The sequence below is a fragment of the Oncorhynchus tshawytscha genome, linkage group LG08 (assembly GCF_018296145.1).
Source record: "Oncorhynchus tshawytscha isolate Ot180627B linkage group LG08, Otsh_v2.0, whole genome shotgun sequence".
Taxonomy (NCBI): domain Eukaryota; kingdom Metazoa; phylum Chordata; class Actinopteri; order Salmoniformes; family Salmonidae; genus Oncorhynchus; species Oncorhynchus tshawytscha.
Window position 1 is genome coordinate 61,834,621 of NC_056436.1, and position 22,447 is coordinate 61,857,067.

At 43.6% G+C, this 22,447-nt stretch overlaps 1 protein-coding gene across 1 annotated transcript in view; it reads right to left on the reverse strand.

Annotated features, from left to right (window-relative positions):
- Positions 1-21,907, reverse strand: part of LOC112255682 (dystrophin-related protein 2-like) — a 189,769-nt gene extending 167,862 nt beyond the window's left edge. The window contains exon 1 of the mRNA XM_042325740.1: positions 21,532-21,907. The gene's annotated coding sequence lies outside the window, so the exon portion shown is untranslated. The remainder of the gene's footprint in view (positions 1-21,531) is intronic.
- Between the last annotated feature and the right edge of the window lie 540 nt (positions 21,908-22,447).

Below are 22,447 nucleotides of genomic sequence, written 5' to 3' on the forward strand. Positions count from 1 at the left end.
CTGGAGCTCTGTCAGAGTGACCATCGGGTTCTTGGTCACCTCTCTGACTAAGGCCCTTCTGTCCTGGTTTCTCAGTTTGGCGTGACATCTCCCTCACATAGAGCTGATCAGGCTGTTGATTGTGGCCTGTGGAATGTTGTCCCACTCATCTTCAATGGCTGTGCGAAGTCTGGTGATTATGCAGGCCATGGAAGAACTGGGACATTTTCAGCTTCCATGTGTATAGATCCTTGTGACATGGAGCTGTGCATTATCATGCTGAAACGAAGTGATTGCGGTGGATGAATGGCACAACAATGGGCCTCAGGATCTTGTTACAGTGTATCTGTGCAATCAAATTGCCATCGATAAAATGCAATCGTGTTCGTTGTCCGTAGCTTATACCTCCCCATACCATAACCCCACCGCCACCACGGGCACTCTGTTCACAACGTTGATATCAACAAACCGCTCGCCCACATGGATCCTTACGCGCTGTCTGCCATCTACCCGGTACAGTTGAAACTGGGATTCATGTGAAGAGCACACTTCTCCAGCGTGCCAGTGGCCATCGACAGTGCGCATTTGCCCACTGAAGACGGTTATGACGCGTAACTGCAGTCAGGTCAAGACCCTGGTGAGGACTATGAACACATAGATGAGCTTCCATGAGACAGTTTTTAACAGTTTGTGCAGAAATTCTTTGCTATGCAAACCCACAGTTTCATCCGCTGTCCGGGTAGCTGGTCTCAGACGATCCCACAGGTGAAGGTCCTGGGCTGGCGTGGTTACACGTGGTCTGCGGTTGTGCGGCCGGGTTTATAAAACGACGTTGGAGGTGGTTTATAATAGAGAAATTAACATTAAATTCTCTGGCAACATCTCCGGTGGCCATGCTCCCTCAAAACTTGAGACATCTATGGCCTTGAGTTGCGTGATAAAACTACACATTTTAGAGTGGCCTTTTATTGTCCTCAGCACAAGGTGCACCTGTGTAATAATCTTGCCGTTTAATCTGCTTTTTGATATGCCACACCTGTCAGGTGGATGGATTATCTTGGCAAAGGAGAAATGCTCACTAACAGGGATGTAAACAAATTTGGGCACAACATTTTAAAGAAATAGGCTTTTTGTGCATATGGAACATTTCTTGGATCTTTTAATTCAGCTCATTAAACATGGGACCAACACTTTGCTTGTTGCGTTTATATTTTTCCACAGTATATTTCAGATAATTTCACAATTCCAATTATTTCTATTTCTGCTTTTCTTCATTCCTGCTTTCCAAATCAATAGCGATGATGATACCCTGCATTCATTGACAGTCTGTGTGGTATCGAGGTCACAGATTTTTAGCTAGGCTGGTCTTTGTATCATGCCAAGTGTATACATTGGTTTTATATAATGCTGGGATAAGCCATGGGCGCTCAGTTTGTGTGAGTACACAGCTGTCTTGCTCTGAGCACGGGCTCTATTCAAATTCAGGGTGTGTTGCTGGCCAAATTAAATCACAAAGACCATTAAAAGTATCACTATAACTGCAAGCCACTGGTGCCTTCATAACGCCTTATTTGCTTCTGAGTGAAGCGAAGAAATCAAACGTTTATATTGATTCCAGTCGACCTATGATTCGTAAATGAAAAGTGTTTTCTTAGAGAGGCCTTGTGTTGAAACAATTGCATGTTTTTTTTTACACTCAGCATATTAAATTGATGAATAGAGAAACAGCATCAACAAAGCTGTGCACAATTGAAAGGGTTTCGAGATGGCTGCTAATAAAAGGCCTGTTAATAGCACTGGGGCCTAATGAGCAGCCTTTTAGTGTGCTGTGCACACACAGGCTTCCTCTGTGTCTCTGTCTGTGTTCCTGTGTACTTCAGCAAACAGTCCCAGAGCTCTTTCTCACTCAATCAGTGTGCTCTGCAGGCTAACAACAGGGAGTGTGACATGTCAATGCCATCTCCACCGCGAGCCTGATGACGCAACTCGTTAGTGGGACACATTTAACAGGTGTCTTCTGGGTGGGAGGGGTGTGTGTGTGTGTGTGTGTGTGTGTACAGTCTTGTGTCTTATGTGGGCGATGTTCTACATGATAACAGAATACTTTTGGCGATCCTCTGCTTTGTTGTCAAGACTTGTCAAAAATGTACAATATATTCTCCCCCATCAACTATCAGCCCACAGACCAGACAAGTCAGGGAAGGCTGCGCTGGCAGGGCTGACATGAAAGGCCTCATGCCCTCGGGAGACCGTTCAACCCAACAGCCCTCTCTCCTTGACTGAATGCACCTATTCCCTCACCCTGCAGGACGCCAAACTTCTAAAGCACCACGCGCCAAGGACAGCGGGGCACACACGGCTTGTTGCATTCAGGGGCGATACCGAGAAATGGCTCTCACGCTTTCATTTTGACACACAAAGCCGACTCTTTTCTGTGACCAAAGGGGCATTTCCAAATCACGCCAGTGCCCATACGGCAATCATCTGCAAAACCTCCCCCCCTGGAGTCAGCCTATTCCACTTCTGACGAGAGGCGAGCGCCCAACTACACCTCCTGCTGCTGGCTCATTTGGAAGTGTGGCAGTCGCAGCACACACACACAATTGCACTTCCGTTGTAACAGTCCCAGTGACATTACGCCTACACTGCTAACACACTTATTTTCCTCCTGAAACTTGTCAGTGTTGCGGTTCCACAGTGACAATCACAGCATACCAGGGGAGGTTCAGAGGAAGAAGTGTGTGTGTGTGTGTGTGTGTGTGTGTGTGTGTGTGTGTGTGTGTGTGTGTGTGTGTGTGTGTGTGTGTGTGTGTGTGTGTGTGTGTGTGTGTGTGTGTGTGTGTGTGTGTGTACGATCATGTCTGCGTACGTGTATCTTTGTTTGTTTTTACAGGAAGTGTACATGTGATGTCAGGTCTAATTAGCCAGCTTGTCCTGAGGCTCATTACTCACAGCCAGGAGGAGGAAGGACACACAGGGAGTATCCACCACTTTCAGACACTCATCTCCACTTTCCTCTCACTTCAGAAGGGCGACAAGGCTTTGATAAGGGCACACACACCCTCTCTTGCCCTGGTGTCACACCCCTAGAGGGCCACCCCTCTCCCCTTCCTCCCCTGGAACCTGTTTGAGATGTGTGACATCAAAATCCTTCCTGCCAGTCCATGAAGATGACCACCACAACAGCATGTTTTATTTATCTGATTCCAGACAGCATTGGTAATAAGGTCTGGTAATAAGCCACATAACAAGTTTGTCCTTTAGATCATTTAAAAGCAGATCAGTTATGTGAGTTGTTGTTAATATAGGCTGATAATCTGGGCAGAGAAAACAGCTGACATTTCAATATGTTTGAACAAGGTGTACATGAGTATTGGGTTTGGTATTTGATTCCAAGAGGAGACACGTGCACACTGTCAAATTGATGGCTCTCAGGGGCTTTCCATTATCATATATCAACAGAATATATGCTTTCTGTGCTTTCTGTGCACATTCATTGCTCAACACAACAAAACAACTGTCAAACAAAGAGGAAAGTCAGTATAAAAGTGGGGATGGACTGGTGACCTTAACCTCATTGACTCACCTTGGAACCCTCTGGTCTCATTTGGTTCTGATCCAGAATACTGATGCTCCCAGCCTCCATATGCCCTTTGTTTAAGAGGGTCTGGAGGGGTGGGTGGGTGGGTGTGTGTGTGATCCCACCACTGCCTCCAGTCCTTTCTGCAGTCCAGACCCATAGTCCCACAATTCTCTCGTATGCCCATTCAGTCACTACTGCCGTCACTCCTCACCTCTAACTGGCGTCCGCACCCGAAGCACTGGACTCCACCTGCTCAGCCTAAGGGTCCAGCATGACGCAGATGAGCTTTCTCATGCTAGATTGGGCCACACATACTGTATGGCTACTGTATAACCCTAGCCAAACTCAGACACACACACAAGCACGCACACATACACAAAACTCCCTTTGATTTCTAGAGTTATATCTTGACCACATTAGAGTGGTAGCATGAAACAAGTCCTGCCAAATCTCAGTTCTGTATTGGCGCATGAAAGCCAATGGACAAGGGCTGCCTGTGTGAATTTGGGAGAGGTGTTGATGTTACGGCTACCAGCTCTGGCAGCTGTGATCAGAGTGGAGGAGAAGGGAATAAAAACAAGGCATTCAGATACTGGCAGCCATGACGGAGTTAGTTAATTAAACACTCAGGTGTTATTGAGGTCACTGTTCTGCCTCGTCTGAGCCATCAACGTATAGCTCTTTGGTCCTCTACTGATTAAACAGATGCGATTGGTGTCAAGGATCATTACCAAGTTTGGCTATTGCTAGAGGGAGTTATTTGCATTAATGCAGCATGTGAGATGTAAGGATACCAGGGCTGTTTGAAGCTTTCCAAGACTTTGTCCACTCCACTGGGGATCTGAGATGAACCCATGGCATGAATAAAGATAGCCTACAACAACATTTTAACAAGGCATGATTTGTTGACTTAGAAATGCAACACTGTGAGTTTCTCCCCCAACAGGTTAACCAGGGTAATGCACGTTGGATATATTAGTCACTGCTGTTGCTGGAGGACAGTTCCATGTAGTTGATTAGGAATACCCTAGAGATCAGCAATCATTTAGCAGTTCCTCCCAACAACTGCTTGTAATTGCAATTAATAACGATGAGCAGGCAGCTTCCCGGACGGGAAGTATAATCTGATGGAGAGGAGTCCTTGTGGATGTTACTCTTAATCAGAGCCTATTTCAAATATTCACCACTGTACATTTTAGAAACCCTCCCCTATTGGTAACCGTTTTTCTAGAGCCGTATCTTTAGATGAACACAATTAAACAATATGTTCAAAAATATTCCTTTAAAATCTTTGATTTCACTTCTAGAAAGTATTTGTAAACAACACCTTCAGTTGCATCACAAACGATTCAAAACAACTAAGAAGTGTTCTTCGTAGAGAAACTGGCTAACACAGTGATGTTTCTTGATAGATGAGTGCGTGGATGGAGTGGTCAGCTCTAGATTTGTTTTGAGCCATGATACATAATAAAACAGCTTGATGGCAGTCAATGTAATCCAGCAGTACACCATGGCAATAATCCTAAGAGACAAGGCCAATGTTAGTGAATAGAGAATGGTTGCTTTAATACAAATACACACAGAAGCCCTAGCAGGATAAGGATTTAAAGGTTCTTTCCACTGTTGGCTTTGCCAAGATCATATTTTTTGGTTTAAACATGATTCACTGCCTCCTCAGTGAGGCAGAGAGCGAGAGGAGACAGGAAGAAACAGGGAGAGGAAGAAAGAGGAGAGAAAAGAGGAGAGAAGAGAAGAGAGGAGAGAGAGGAGGAGGAGGAGGAGAGAGCACTCGGAGGAGATGGGCTCTAAAAATACAGACCAGGAATGATTAGCATTTCCTCACATACTGTACATTTAGATGGCTGCCTGCTACTGATGCAGCCATCCACGGTACCAGCATCACGCAGATTTAGGCAGATTGTTCCATATTAGCCCCTCCCAGGAGGAAGCTTTGCTGCACATAGACAGCCATTAGGCAGATCACATTCACATCAAGTTTTTAGGTGTGTAACTCTGTGACAAGGAAAAAGGCTTTGCTCTGTGTTTTTACGGAGGTTGATTTTGTTGGGAGCCTGAGGACTAGCATCCGCTTGCTTTCTCAAGGGTCAAAGTGATTGTCCCAATCTCGGAAAGTTCAGGTCATTGCAATGTTCATCCAGCTGAATCATTGGGATTTGCTCTAGCACAATGCTCCCAGGCCTGCGATGACCAATCCAAAGCCCCAAACGCTTGGCAGAAGCACACAGAAGGTCAGAGCCCTATTGGCCCGCTACAAAAAGGAGGGTTTAACATCAAGAGTGCAATCCACAAGGGCAAAATGCTACACAATCTGAGAACTTCTCCCTCCTCACTATTGGAAAGACCTGAATAATGATTAGCTTGAACTTTTTCACTTCACTGTTTCCATAGGAACAATAAGTAAGAAGGCAGCTCTCTCTCAATCTAGATAGATGAGGAGGTAGTTAGATGTCTAAGTACGTGCTGTAAAAGGACATCTGTGCAGACAATGTGATTTAGAGAAAAAAGACTTTGAGACGTAAAATAGAATTTGGAAACATGTAGAGCTTTGACATATACCTGGGTACAAGGATCTCACTCCATTAAACTTGGTAATATGACTTTATGTGTTCCATTATTTTAGTAATTGCCTAAACAAAAGCAGGGTGGAAATTGAATGTTGCCCTGGGCACTCTGCCAAGTTTGAAATGTAACAGATGATCTCCATCTTAATCATAAAAAACAAATCCAAGTTGAACGATAAGATATGTGAGTATCATCCTAGATTTGCTGGAGCCATACTTGTGAACATTAGAATCAATTTGAGCTTTTTCTTAGTCTCACAATGCGCAGCAGCCAACTAAAATCGCCTATGTATTTGCACATGCTCAAACGCTACATATTAGCTTTTCGCTTCAGATAACCTGCCAAACTGAACCCGAAGCGAACCGGACTCAGCTGGCAGTCATTATTTCCTGTAACAAATACCGCATCAGCCTATCAAAGATCTTGAACTTTATATCCACCAACCAGCAGAAGGATATTTTAAACCTCCAAATTCCAGGTTTAATTTTGTTCCTCTGGTCTGCGTGTATGCCAATATTGCATGATACATCCTTGACTAGGCTACTAGCTACTAACGTTAGACAAAATTCAAAAGGCACGTTATCACATATATGACAAAATACCACGTTTTCACATATATGACAAAATAGCACGTTTTCACATATATGACAAAATACCACGTTTTCACATATATGACAAAATACCACGTTTTCACATATATGACAAAATACCACGTTTTCACATATATGACAAAATACCACGTTTTCACATATATGACAAAATACCACGTTTTCAAATATATGACAAAATACCACGTTTTCACATATATGACAAAATACCACGTTTTCACATATATGACATTATACCACGTTTTCACATATGACAAAATACCACGTTTTCAAATATATGACAAAATACCACGTTTTCAAATATATGACAAAATACCACGTTTTTTGCTCATCCATTTCACACATATCCACCTGCTTTTACGAGAAAAAAAGATAAACAATGTGTACAAAACGTTTAAGTTTATCGTACATAACATGTTCCACCACCATCATCATCATCATCATCAACATCGCTTCCTGTTGGCACACACCATTAAAAAAGTTGACTTGAATATGACAGTGCACATTATCTGTGAATGCAAACCCACCTTGCATCAAGAATGTTTGTTAAGGAAAACACTGTTCACTGCTGGTCCTCGGTGCTCAAATCGAATAACGCATACATGACATAGTGGATGATTCTAATAATGAATATAAAATGTTGTACATGTACGTGTAGCATACACGTCTATGTAACATAACCTATAGTAACAACAATTATTTGTATAGCAGTGCCAGTAACCTGTGTCGGTCTGCAAGAGGGACTCTAACAAGAAGGTTCTCATTAAATACATTCGTAATCTTCATTTACTAGGTTTTGGCTGCACTTCTCAAAACACTGACACAATAAATGTACTTCTACATTTACAAAAGGGTGGGGAAAAAACTTGTCACAGTCTGTGACAATAACATGGAGCTTGGCACTCTACACAGAGAGTTATTTGACACCAGTCAGTCCAACACACAGGATCTAGTGGTTTTGATGATCCGAATGTGCAGTTGGACAAGGACGCTTTTATGAACACGTGTTGGATGACATCCAACCACGTCAACTCGTTTAATTGGCTGATACGGAATTTGAACCGAATATACAGTACCAGTCAAACGTTTGGACACACCTCCTCATTCAAGGGTTTTTGTTTATTTTTGACTATTTTCTATATTTTAGAATAATAGAGAAGACATCAAAACTATGAATTAATACATAAGGAATCATAAAGTAGCCAAAAAAGTGTTTAAACAAATCAAAATATATTATATATTTGAGATTCTTCAAAGTAGCCAACATTTGCCTAGATGACAACTTTGCACACTCTTGGCATTCTCTCAACCAGCTTCATGAGGTAGTCACCTGGAATACATTTAAATTAAAAGGTGTGCCTTGTTAAAAGTGAATTTATGGAATGTCTTTCCTTCTTAATGTGTTTGAGTCAATCAGTTGTGTTGTGATAAGGTCATACAGAAGATAGCCCTAACAGCTCAAATAAGCAAAGAGAAACGACAGTCCATCATTACTTAAGGTCAGTCAATCTGGACAATTTCAAGAACTTTGAATGGTTCTTCAAGTGCACTCGCAAAAACCATCAAGCACGATGATGAAACAGGCTCTCATGAGGACCGCCACAGAAAGGAAGACCCAGAGATACCTCTGCTGCAGAGGATAAGTTCATTAGAGTTACCAGCCTCAGAAATTGCAGCCCAAATAAATACTTCACAGAATTCAAGTAACAGACACATCTGAACATCAACTGTTCAGAGGAGACTGCGTGAATCAAGTCGAATTGCTGCAAAGAACCCACTACTAAAGGACATCAATGAGAAGAAGAGACTTGCTTGGGCCAAGAAACACAAGCAATGGACATTAGACCAGTGGAAATCTGTCCTTTGGTCTGATGTTTCCAAATTTGATTTGAGATTTTTGGTTCCAACCACCGTGTCTTTGTGAGAAACAGAGTAGATGAACGGATAATTTCCGCATGTGTGGTTCCCACTGTGAAGCATGGAGGAGGAGGTATGATGGTGCTTTGCTGGTGACGCTGTCGCTGATTGGTTTCGAATCCAAGGCACAGTTAACCAGCATGGGTACCACAGCACTCTGCAGTGATACGCCATCCCATCTGGTTTGCGCTTGGTGGGACTCTCATTTGTTTTTCAACAGGACAATAACCCAAAAGACACCTCCAGACTGTGTAATGGCTATTTGACCAAGGAGAGTGATGGAGTGCTGCATCAGTTGACCTGGCCTCTACAATCACCCATCCTCAACCCAATTGTAATGGTTTAGGATAAGTTGGACCGCAGGGTGAAGGAAAAGCAGCCAACAAGTGCTCAGACTGTTGGAAAAGCATTCCTCGTGAAGCTGGTTGAGAGAATGCCAAGAGTGTGCAAAGCTGTCTAGATGTTCAGGAGTCTTATGGCTTGGGGGTAGAAGCTGTTTAGAAGCCTCTTGGATCTAGACTTCGTGCTCCGGTACCGCTTGTCGTGTGGTAGCAGAGAGAACAGTCTATGACTAGGGTGGCTGGAGTCTTTTTTGGGCCTTCCTCTGACACTGCCTGGTATAGAGATCCTGGATGGCAGGAAGGTTGGCCCCAGTGATGTACTGGGCAGTTCGCTCTACCCTCTGTAGTGAGGACCCATGCAAAATCCTTTCAGTCTCCTGAGGGGGAATATGTGATTGTGCCTGCTTCACTGCTGTCATGGTGTGCTTGGACCATAGTTAGTTTGTTGGTGATGTGGACACCAAGGAACTTGAAGCTCTCAACCTGCTCCACTGCAACCCCGTAGATGAGAATGGGGACGTGCTCGGTCCTCTTTTTCCTGGAGTCCACAATCATCTCCTTTGTCTTGATCACGTTCAGGGAGAGGTTATTGTCCTGGCACAACCCAGCCAGGTCTCTGACCTCCTCCCTATAGGCTGTCTCGTTGTTGTTGGTGATCAGGCTACCACTGTTGTGTCATCTGCAAATTTAATGATGGTGTTGGAGTCGTGCCTGGCCGTGCAGTCATGAGTGAACAGGGAGTACAGGAGGGGGCTGAGCACGCACCCCTGAGGGGCACCCGTGTTAAGGATCAGCGTGACAGATGTGTTGTTACCTACCCTTACCACCTGGGGGCGGCCCGTCAGGAAGTCCAGGATCCAGATGCAGAGGGAGGTGTTTAGTCCCAGGGTCCTTAGCTTATTGATGAGCTTTGAGGGCAATATGGTGTTGAACGCTGAGCTGTAGTCAATGAATAGCATTCTCACATAGGTGTTAATTTTGTTCAGGTGGGAAAGGGCAGTGTGGAGTGCAATAGAGACTGCATCATCTGTGGATCTGTTGGGGCGGTATGCAAATTGAAGTGGGTCTAGGGTTTCTGGGATGATGGTGTTGATGTGAGCCATGACCAGCCTTTCAAAGCACTTCATGGCTACAGACGTGAGTGCTACGGGTCGGTAGTCATTTAGGCAGGTTACCTTAGTGTTCTTGGGCACAAGCACTATGGTGGTCTGCTTAAAACATGTTGTTATTACAGACCTCGGACAGGGAGAGGTTGAAAATGTCAGTGAAGACACTTGCTAGTTGGTCAGCGCATGCTCGCAGTACACGTCCTGGTAATCCATCTGGCCATGTAGTTTAGCTCGTCCGGTAGGCTCGTGTCACTGGGCAGCTCTCAGCTGTGCTTCCCTTTGTAGTCTGTAATGGTTTGCAGACACTGCCACATCTGACGAGAGTCAGAGCCGGTGTAGTATGACTCGATCTTAGTCCTGTATTGACGCTTTTCCTGTTTGATAGTTAGTCGGAGGGAATAGCGGAATTTCTTATAAGCTTCCGGGTTAGTGTCCCGCTCCTTGAAAGCGGCAGCTCTAGCCTTTAGCTCAATGCGGATGCTGCCTGTAATCCATGTGTTCTGGTTGGGGTATGTACTGTGGGGACGACATCATCAATGCACTTATAGATGAAGCCAATGACAGATGTGGTGTACTCCTCAATGTCATTGGAGGAATCCCAGAACATATTCCAGTCTGTGATAGCAAAACAGTCCTGTAGCTTAGCATCTGCTTCATCTGACCACTTTTTTATTGATCTAGTCACTGGTGCTTCCTGCTTTGATTTTTGCTTGTAAGGAGGAGAATGGAATTATGGTCAGATTTGCCAAATGGAGTGCGAGGGAGAGCTTTGTATGCATCTCTGTCTGTGGAGTATAGGTGGTCCAGAGTTCTTTTCTCTCTGGTTGCACATTTAACATACTGATAGAAATTTGGTAAAACTGATTTAAGTTTCCCTGCATTAAAGTCCTGGCTACCAGGAGCACCGCCTCTGGGTGAGCATTTTCTTGTTTGCTTATGGTGGAATACAGCTCATTCAGTGCTATCTTAGTGCCAGCCTCTGACTGTGGTGGTATGTAAGCAGCTACAAAGAATACAGATGAAAACTCTCTCCTGGTCTGCAGCTTATCATGAGAAAGTCTACCTCAGGAGAGCAATAGCTTCGAGACTTCCTTAGATACCGTGCACCGGCTGTTGTTTACAAAAATACATTGACAGCCGCCCCTTGTCTTACCAGACGCCGCTGTTCTATTCTGCCGGTACATCATATAACCAGCCAGCTGTATGTTGATATTGTCATCGTTCAGTCACGACTTGGTGAAGCATAAGATATTACGGTTTTAATGTCCCGTTGGTAGTTTAATCTTCCCAGTAACTCATCAATTTTATTGTCCAAAGATTGCTTGTTTGCTAGCAGAAATGAGGGAAGCAGGGGTTTATTCGATCACCTCCAACTACTCATAAGGCAGCCCGCTCTCCGGCCTCTCTTTCTCCGCCTCCTCTTCACCCAGATCACTGGGGTCGGGGCCTGTTCCCGAGGGAGCCGCATATCCTCCGCCTCGTCAGAGTCATGAAAGAAGAAAAAGGATTAGGCTAGTCGGCATATCACCTCCGCCCCGGCTATTGTGAGTCACATCCACCAACTACCATCCACCATCAACCATCCACCTTCCACCTTACTGCTTCCACCTTCCAGCTTCCACCATCCACCAACTACCTTCCACCAACTACCTTCTACCAAACACCTTCCACCAACCACCTCCTCTTGTCCCTGATGAGAGTGCATCATGATTGAAATGAAAACTGCCCCTTTCCTACGTGGCTGTCCCTGAGACAAACCATGTAATGTGCCACTAATGGAGAAAGCACTCCCACGCAGCACCAAATAACAGCTGACAGAATTAATTACAGCCCGCCAGACTGACCTTTTCCCTTTGATAAATCATACAGCCGGGAAGGCTAGGGAGGCTGGAGAGGATAGGGAGCCTGCCATTAGGACTCTGTGGATGTGGGACACACAGCCTTGAAAAACGATCTCCTCCTGGGATCTGGGGCTGTTGTATTGACCGATCCGGCCCAGCCCCCGGCACACAGCACAGCCGCATTACAACCAACACAGTTCAGACCAAAAACTCACACTGGCACATTCCCTCTCTCTTTAGGGAGGTCAAACAGTATCATTCAGCACACAGGACCTGTCCCTCGACACTCAATTAGACCATGGCTCCTTCAGTAACTACTGAAGAGAGTCTGAAGTCTCTCTGGTAGGAACTAATGTAGTCGTAATGCCCTTTTTGGGGGACATACCTTTCATATGCTCTCTAGGAGGCGGTCAAAAGCAGGCCTTTCAACTGCCATCTTCAAGGCCTGGTAAGCCTTCCATTCTCAAACATTATCTTCCTTTGAATGACAAGGTTCAATTCACTGAGCAAATGAAAGGCCGAGGTATCATGGGAATACAACACTCTTATCCCCTAAACAACCAGAGGCTCAACAATAGAACTTTAGGCCCTACAAAGACTGATGATCTGCCTATGAAATTGATAAGTTCCTCCAATTCAAATCTTGAAGATTTCCATCAAATTAACTCCTTTCTATAGGCAGATCTCTCCAATCATGCATGTAGAAGGGGAAAGCATTACATAGCCTACTGTGTCTGTCAGAGAACAATAGATGAAACTGCTTCATCAATTTCTAAAGAGACAGTAGCTCCTTTGAAGACATGCCAGAGATGGTTTCCTAAAGTGCTCGCTCTCTCTACCCCTCGAAACACACAGAGACAATGACAAACTAGCACACACTCAGTCTTTCACCTTTAAATCCTGAGTTATTTCAGATTTCTGATGAGTTCATCACCTTGTATGTGGAAAAGGACACATTTCAAATTGCCATAAACACTCCATCACGTCTCTAAAATGAAATGAAACCCTAGGACTCAAGGTAATCATCATAAACAGTCCCTCCCATTTCCTGATCCGCGGCATATAGGCGTCAATTTCCCTCATGTAAACCAATCATACAACAAAATTGGCCCCACATGTAAAGACAATGGATATTCAGTTGTTCACACACACACACACACACCTCTTCCACTCAGTGCGTAGTCTACCCTCTGCATAGAACCAATAGAATGCTCCATGAATATTAAGAAGTGGAGGGGAGAGAGGCGAGCCTCCACGCTATAATACAAGAGAGAGGGGGAGACAATAGAACAGAGCAGGGGACCAAACCCAGCTCCAGGTCGCGCCGCTAACCGTCGGATGAGACATTTCGAAAAGGCAGATCACGACGTGTCTGGTTTAATTAGAACACGTTAGCACATTACCAGATGAGAAGTGACTAACGCCGACACTACTACTAACGACAGACCCTCCACATCTGACACAAGAAAGACTGCTGGTCGCAGATTAAACAAAGATGATAGAAACAGTCACAAGGCTTTAAATATTCAGCAGAGTTTTGCTGACTAATAGTTCCTGGGGAATAAACGAATGAAATGAATGAAAGACCATTAGGGCCAGGATAGTTGTTAGATGCAGAACTGAACTGGAGCCATTAAGACAAATTACAGGGGGGCCACTGCAGTAGCCTAGCCTGGTAAAGCCAGACTGCACTCACTACTGTTTTACTTCACTTAAAGAGTTCAGTCTGGTTTAACCAGGCTAGCCATAGTCTGCTCTAATTGTTATTCACCATCGGTCCTGGGACTGCACATTTGATAACAGAAACAAGAGGAGTTTTCATTATACAGTCCTTCTTTACACATAGATTGGGATTAGATGCACTTTTGTAAACCGGGGGCTAAAAAATGCAGCATTAAATTAACATTACCGTCTTTGCTGATTAACAACTAATTATACAGCCTTTGTAGTGGAAACGAGAAGGCCCAAGGACAACAATGGATCGGAGATAATAAATCATTAATAACTGATAAAAGCCTCAACAGTCAGGCATTTATTTGAACATTTATTCAACGCTTGTGAAATATTTATCCAGAAGGGGAAAACGTATGTTTATCCCTCTCTGTGTGTTTACGCCGAGGTAGAGACAAAAGGAAGGAAACCAAAAGCATGTGCATCAATATTGCTCAGGATGACAGGACAAAGAAATACAACGTCACCTTGCTGTGTGAAGCTTAAACAGAACAGCAGAGCACTGAAGCATGACTGGCTAGACAGAACGTATGACCTCTTTTGGAGCATAGCTCACAAAGTCTGTGACAACTCACTCCCCCAGCCCCGTCGCACCAGCAAACATATAAATGACGCACACGCACGCTCACGTGCGTAAACACACACATAGAAAACACACACACATATATGGAACACACAGTGCATTGAGAAAGTATTCAGACTCCTTCACTTTTTCCACATTTTGTTACATTACAGCCTTATTTAAAATGGATTAAATAAAAAAAATCTACACACAATACCTCGGATGGAAAAGCAAAAACAGGTTTTTAGGAATGTATGCAATGACTCTTTCTAGAGCTGGCTGCCTGGCCAAACTGAGCAATCTGGGGAGAAGGGCCTTGGTCAGGGAGGATGTCCATGAACCCGATGGTCACTCTGACAGAGCTCCAGAGTTCCTCGGCGGAGATGGGAGAACCTTCCAGAAGGACAACCATCTCTGCAGCACTCCATCAATAAGGTCTTTATGGTAGTGGCCATACCAAAGCCACTCCTCAGTAAAAGGCACATGACAGCCAGCTTGGAGTTCGCCAAAAGGCACCTAAAGGACTCTCAGACCATGAGAAACAAGATGATCTGGTATGGTGAAACCAAGATTGAACACTTTAGCGTCAATGTCAAGCATCAAGTCTGGAGGAAACCTGGCACCATCCGTACGGTGAAGCATGGTGGCGGCAACATCATGCTGTGGGGATGTTTTTCAGCGGTAGGGACTGGGAGACTAGTCAGGATTGAGGAAAAGATGAACGGAGCAAAGTACAGAGAGGTCCTTGATGAAAACCTGCTCCAGAGCGCTAAGGACCTCAGACTGGGGGCGAAGGTTCAACTTCCAAATGTCCAACAACCCTAAGCACACAGCCAAGACAACCCAGGAGTGACTTCGGGACAAGTCTCTGAATGTCCTTGAGTGGACAAGAGCCCGGACTTTAAGGCCATCGAACATCTCTGGAGAGACGTGAAAATAGCTGTGCAGTGATGCTCCCCATCCAACCTGACAGAGCTTGGGAGGATCTGCAGAGAAGAATGGGAGAAACTTCCCAAATACAGGTGTGCCAAGCTTGTAGTGTCATACACAAGAATACTCTAAGCTGTAATCGCTACCAAAGGTGCTTCAACAAAGTACTGAGTAAATGGTCTGAATACTTATGTTAATGTAATATTTCAGAATATTATTTGTAATACATTTGCAAACATTTCTAAAAACCTGTTTTTGCTTTGTCATTATGGGGTATTGTGTGTAGATTGATGAGGAGGAAAAAACTATATAACCCATTTTAGAAAAAGGCTGTAATGTAACAAAATGTGGAAAAAGTCAAGGGGTCTGAATACTTTCCAAATGCACTGTATAGACACACACACACACACACACACACACACACACACACACACACAAACTATACAAAACACCTACCCATACCAGCAAACATACACCCTCTTCCCTCCCTGCTCTTTCATAATAAGGAGTGGTAGTTTGATTTGAACGCAGAGCCTCCACACTGAGCTTAGCTCTGTCCACGGCTCAGAGAGCAAGGCCTGCAGTGCCAGGCAGTAAATAACAGGCATAAAGTTGTCACAGGAGACAACCGGCAGACGCCAAGCCACTCAATGTTAATAGGAGAGCATCGGTTACCAGATTCTAAATAATAGCTCCCAGTCACCATGGTCGGGGTTAGGTACCCAAGGTGCATTGGATTTATAGAGTTAGCCAATTGCTTTTCTATCCCCATTCTCCCCCCCCCCCATATCCCCTGCCTTCATCTCCTTTTAGCCGAGGTAAGGATGATGAAGAGGGGGCAGGGGTGATGGCTGATGTGGCTGTTCTGTACTGCTTGAGTGCACACACTTGTCTGGAGGCCAAGGGAGCAAGGGAGCGTGCTCCAAGCTACAATACCACAATCCCCTACAATCTGTGATTCTACCGGGGGGCTTGACACAGCACCGTCACGTTTTATTCGGGTCGGTTGGCGTGACTGTCTGGTGTCTCTTTTGTAGGATAGAGTGATTACGATGACGGAGGACGTGACTCTGTGCCTTTGTCTCCAGTCCCCAGGCACTGTGGGGTTTGCTACACCACTATGTGTAGTTTACATGCCAGGAAAAAAATCAGCAGAGTGTCATCAATAGGATCAAGGCTGGTGTCATGTGTAATTAAATCGCAATGACACTTTGACCTCTTGACTCCACAAGGCACATCTTACTCTGCTGCATAAAGCCCCTGGACAGGAAGGCAAACATTATTTGGAAGATGATTATTCCCAGAAGCACTACAGTACCTGACTCAGGTTGAACAGAGACATCAAGCAAGAATATGTAATGTCAGAGAGTCGGTAGATGCTCGTTATTAACACTCGGCTAGAGTTCCTGAAGACCCCAGAGAGACTAACAGTGACTGACGTTTTCAGATCACTCTCCTGAATTAAGAAAAGCTGGAGCCTCAGACACTCGTTGGCACAGGCTGTGCCTACAACTACACACCCGTATAAATAATACATGTTTAGGATCCATGCGTCTGAAAGATCGACAGTAAACAAACTGTGAAAAGAAAGCAGCTATATACTGTTCCCTGAGGAGCACTGTGCGTCTGTGGTTGACTTGAACATTACAGGGCAAATCCATTTGAATTCAATCACTTTTTGACAGTATCCTATTTGATCCCTTTCCATGCGTGTTTTCCCATGGAAGAAGTGGTCAGAAAGTCACTTTTTAGACCTGAATGTTAAAACATTCAGGAGATAAAGGTGCTCAAAGTTGACCCATTTTGTCTACCCCATTATACCATGATGAGACGTCCATGTCTTTGTCACTGGAAAAGAGAAACGGTTGAGTTTGAAATAATTAAAGGCTTACAAACAGTGTTGTCAAACAATTGTATTCTTTTTTGAAGACCCTATTTCACGTAATCTGAGTTTTTTGCCTGTCATCTACCTATTGCAGATTCAGTCTTCCCAGCCTGGTGCAGGTCTACAATTTTGTTTCTGATGTCCTTTGACAGCTCTTTGGTCTTGGCCATAGTGGAGTTTGGAGGGTGACTGTTTGAGGTTGTGGACAGGTGTCTTTTATACTGATAACAAGTTCAAACAGGTGCCATTAATACAGGTAACGAGTGGAGGACAGAGGAGCCTCTTAAAGAACAAGTTACAGGTCTGTGAGAGACAGAAATCTTGCTTGTTTGTAGGTGACCAAATACTTATTTTCCACCATAACTACGAAATAAATTCATTAAAAATCCTACAATGTGATTTTCTGGATTTTTTTTGTTCATTTTGTCTGTCATAGTTGAAGTGTAGCTCTGATGAAAATTACAGGCCTCTCTCATCTATTTAAGTGGGAGAACTTGCACAATTGGTGGCTAACTAAATACTTTTTTGCCCCACTGTATGTGCAGTTTGCGAGCGATTCGTTCTTTCTGAACGACTCTTTTAACTGACTCAAGACTCATGATTAGATTTTCTGAGTGACTCGTTTATTTTAGTTGTTTGTTTGACCTGGTATTACTAGCTGCAATGAGTCCTACAGCAGGATTAATACACACTCCTCCATCACAGCAGCTCCAGAGACGTACTACAACCACCAACTGTCTGTCACACGCACGCAGAGAAATAGATTGTGAGCATAGAAGACAAATACATGTTGGTGCAAGCATGATTGCAATTAATTAATTATTGAATATTATGGACACAGCTTTGAAGAACCAAAACATACACAGCCTCTGCTCAACAAACTTGAACATGAATCGTTTGGGGGGCTGCAGTTAGCGAATGACATTGTGTGCGCATGACATTGTGTGTGCATATTACCCTCACGGACGGCAGTCAAGCAACACATTCTGGCAAGAGTCACTCACAATCTAGTCTGGTTGCAGCCACAACTAGAACTCATTTCAAATGTATCAAGAAATAATCTTATTTGTAAGCCTAGCAATCAACAAATGTACATTGTTTAAAGCACAAGGTTACACGTCTCAGTCACAAATGACCGCTCCAATAAGCCCTCTATGGTGAGCGACGTGTGAATGAGAGGCTGGTAGAATCATGATGACTCTTTTGAGTTTTCAGTTCATCATTCGCCAGTAGGGGGTCCTGCCTGCTGCCCCCTATGGTGAACGAGAGACTTGTAGTATCCAGTGGTGTGTATTAATTGACGCCAAGGGAAGCCAGTCAGGCTTCGCAAAAAAAAAAAAAAAAAATTAAAAACATACAATAATTAATCTTTCGTCTCTCTGCGTTTCATTATTTTCCTTCAATTGGCAAGAGGCTAAATGTATCTCACCTGAGAAAGCGTCCAAGCGAAAGCATCCAAGTGCCCCTCTGTCTCTGTATGTGTCAGCCATCTACCTGATGCTCTCTGGTCATAAAGAGTATGACATTGTTAACACCTGTAGCATTGAATGCAAGGGAAGCCAGCGAGCATTTGGCCTCCCTTGATAAAAAAAGTATAAAATAATAGCCAATCAGCATTGATCCAAACTGAGTGAGGTCAACTGTAAACGGTCCTGGCGCACCAAAAAAAGTGTCAAGGGAAGCCGGTGAGGATTTGGCTTCACTCCAATCACATCACATCGAGGGCAAAATGTCATTGACAGACACAACTTGAATTATTGCATATTGTTGTGTTGTTTTCCTCCAGTGGCTTGCTAGCTAGCTAAAATGGGCACTTTCCTAAATAGAGCCATGGATGGAGAAGGAATTTGGACTTCTGGTTATACTTAATTCGCCGTACCGACAATGATTATAACGCCAATTTTAATCCAACCATGAATTAATACATTGTGGTCCTGGCCTGAGAGGTGGAAGTTCAATATGTAGCTACATGTAGAAGGCTAATGTTAACTAGCTAATGTTGCCCATGAAAAGAAGTTAGGCTAGTGAGCAAGCATTTTAGCCAGGTAGCCTAGGAAAACAACAAGTAAAAGTGTGAAAAGACAGGAGGATGGCATTGACATTTCTCTACAATTAGGGTGAGTCCACATGTTTTTTCTACTTACACAAATGCACGCACACACACATTGTTTTTGGTATCTTCTAGTTGTCTCTGTATTAGACTAAGCATGGGTGATTTGATGATATTGAAATGGTGCTGGAATAGTGGAGGCAGCAACTGTTTTCTTTGCGACTTGCGGTCACTCTCAGTGTTTCTAAATCAATAGTTGTTTAGTAGTCCGAAAATGTTGGAAACATTAACTTGGTTGACCATGGTGTAGGCCATGTAACTGTTTGTTACATGCAATATGTTTTGTGGACTTCGGAGAGGTTGCTCTCCGGTTTTGTGATGAAACAACGGTGTGGGTGAATTTATTCTGCCACTGTGTCTTCTTATTGTGTTGGCCTTAAGTCTATATATCACGGGCGCAAGGCGCATGAACTAACAGGATTTATAGAGCAAACAAGGTAATTGTCACAACACATAGGATGTCATATGGCTTTTCCCCCCAGTGATTTTCCCCACGCACCACTACTGGTAAATTATGACTCTTTACAGTTTTTAGTTCAGAATTCACAGGTAGGGTTTCCTGCGTACTCTAGGCATTACTGATTCAAATGAACGGAATGAGCCGAACTTTCCATCACTAATAGTCAAGTCTTTTCTGTTATGTATATTTCTATGATTTCCTATGGAGGATTGACAGTATAATTTTAAACAGATATTGTGGACCTCCAACCATTGCCAACCATCTTTCTGACCTTGTTTGCATCACATTACAATGATAAAACTGGGGCAAAAATGCAATTTCAGAAAGTGGGGGGACATGCCCCCCCCCCAGTGAAAGATGCACCCCTTCCCTACACAGACTCTCACACCTGTCAAAAGGAATAATAATCTACACATAATGGCACCATCACTATCAGCATCAGCAGCTGTAGGGGGCTGACAGTTTGTGTTCTATAAAGAAAAGTAGGAGCTAGTACAAGAAGGAGCATGGTAATTTGGAGATATGCAGCATACAGTATGCATAGAGCACTCTAAATACAGATAGCCTAGGAGTGTGAAGAAAATGCATAGCCATGAAAACCTGTCCTTGGGGCCGCTGGAAGGGAGAGGGGCTGACAATTAAACATGCTCCTAATCCCTTTAAACATGTTTCAAATGAATACTGAGCCCCTATAGCCAACAAGTATTTGATACACTGAATGCAGATAAAGCACAATAAACTATAGCATCACAAAACCAATTGTATTCTGTTGATCACACATACTACATCGCCCAGGGTAGGATGGTGCTCTGTAGCTCATTTGGAAGAGCATGGCGCTTGCAACGCCAATATGGTGAGCTCAATTACCGGGACCACACATACATGACGAAAAAAACGTATGCACGACTGACTGTAAGTGGCTTTAGATAAAAGCATATGCTAAATGACATTTCTTCATGTCACACATACAGCCTACTTTCCTGTTTATGGGCATTATTCTGTTATTACTAATGCAGCACTTGGAGCCCAGACACTTTCATATGTTCATCTCTCTTAGTGAACTAAACTGCCACAAGCACAGAGAGATTTTCGGGCTGTAGGATGATCAAAGAATGCTTCACAACGCAGCTTTATAAAGAACCTTCAAGCGCCTATTTAAGTACTGTCATCTATAAAATGGGGTAAAACACATTGAATACAAACGGAAACTACTAGATTTTATCCCCAGTGTCTATTTATGTTTCTTCTCAGTAGAGTTAGACAAACCTCTTTACCTATATATTGAAACACGTGATTAGCCTTTATATTTGAATTCACCAGTATCACAGGACATCGGGAAGCTTAATAGCCCGATGCCCAAATAAGAAACATTCTCCATTGAGACTACAAATAATGAAAATGCAACATGCCATGAAAATGTGCAAATCGAATGACATGACAAAATTGATCTTGGCATGTGCAACAGTTCAAATTTGGTTAAGATGCTCGCGCATATTTTTGTTTTCTGATTAAGCCGTCTGCTGCGCCCGTAGCCAAAATCACGCCGAATGGAAAGCAAGGAGTGTATTATTCTTATCTATGCAACATTGTGCCTACAATACCGAATGCTGACAGAAGCCTATATTCTGTGGTTTTATTCTGAGTCTATTGAAAGCCCGACAGCTCATCTAACCCGCACAACCGGGCACAACATCGGGCATTAGGCATGACGCCTGAATAAAACGTTGATTTAATGTTTTCCACAAAAATAAACTTAACACAAGAACCGAATATGTCGTGTTATGTCAGTGACTTATAGACAATAATATAATGCAAAATACATTTACTTGCTTTCACTGGTCTAATTAAACACAAATTGTAGATATCCATACTTGAGATGCATGTAATCTTACCTTTCTCTTGTCGGGCAGAAATTTGGCTCAGGTAGTGTCGCAAAGTGCCACGGAATAGCCTAACAGACTTGTCTCGCAGACTGAAATAACCATGAATCGGGGAAAATACGAAAATTGCGCAGAGACTGACGCGAAGATAAACATTTCAAACCGCTGAACACTACTCAGGTCAGAGAAGCGCTATAAGGCTGGAGTCTCGCTCTCATTGCTGTTGACATCAGAGACGTGCTTAAGGTGGCCCGCGCAGCTATTCAAATCAGTTCGGCGCATAAAAAAGTCTGCCTTAAAAAAATCTTACTTTTCACATTTTTCTGTCAACTTCTCGTACCAGAATGTAATATGAAATGTTGGAAATGCATATCCACTGACAGTCATCATCCATGAAAGGCTACTTTAGTTGGAGTGTCCTTGTCCTGTGATATAGCTGGTCTAACTACAGAATACTGTATTCAAGGATCCTATGCATTCAGGCAATGTTTTCAACCTCCCTCAAAACAAGGGGCCAAACAAAACAGGCGCAGGATAGTTCCAGACACCAGGGAGACTATTGGCTCCAGAGATGGGAACAGTGACACAGGTTTTATTAAATCCGAGAATAAAGGTGTGTGGGGTATTCACAGATTTAAAAACACAATTAAAAGTCTATCAGAGCTAAACTTTCAGCTAGAAAACTGAGGTACTTAGTTGCATAAAATGAGGTCTGGACATAGCAATGCTCAAATTACGGTCCCTCTTTATTTCTAAATTATATGCATCTATGTATGCTTCGGGAAGACCCCGATTGCTCTGACACTACCGGTGGGACATTTTTGTAGGGAAAACACTTAATTATGATGGATTGATTGGTAAACTGTCGGTAATTCATGTTAAATGGACCATTACATTGACATTGTTATACCACTACGTTAGTGGGGGT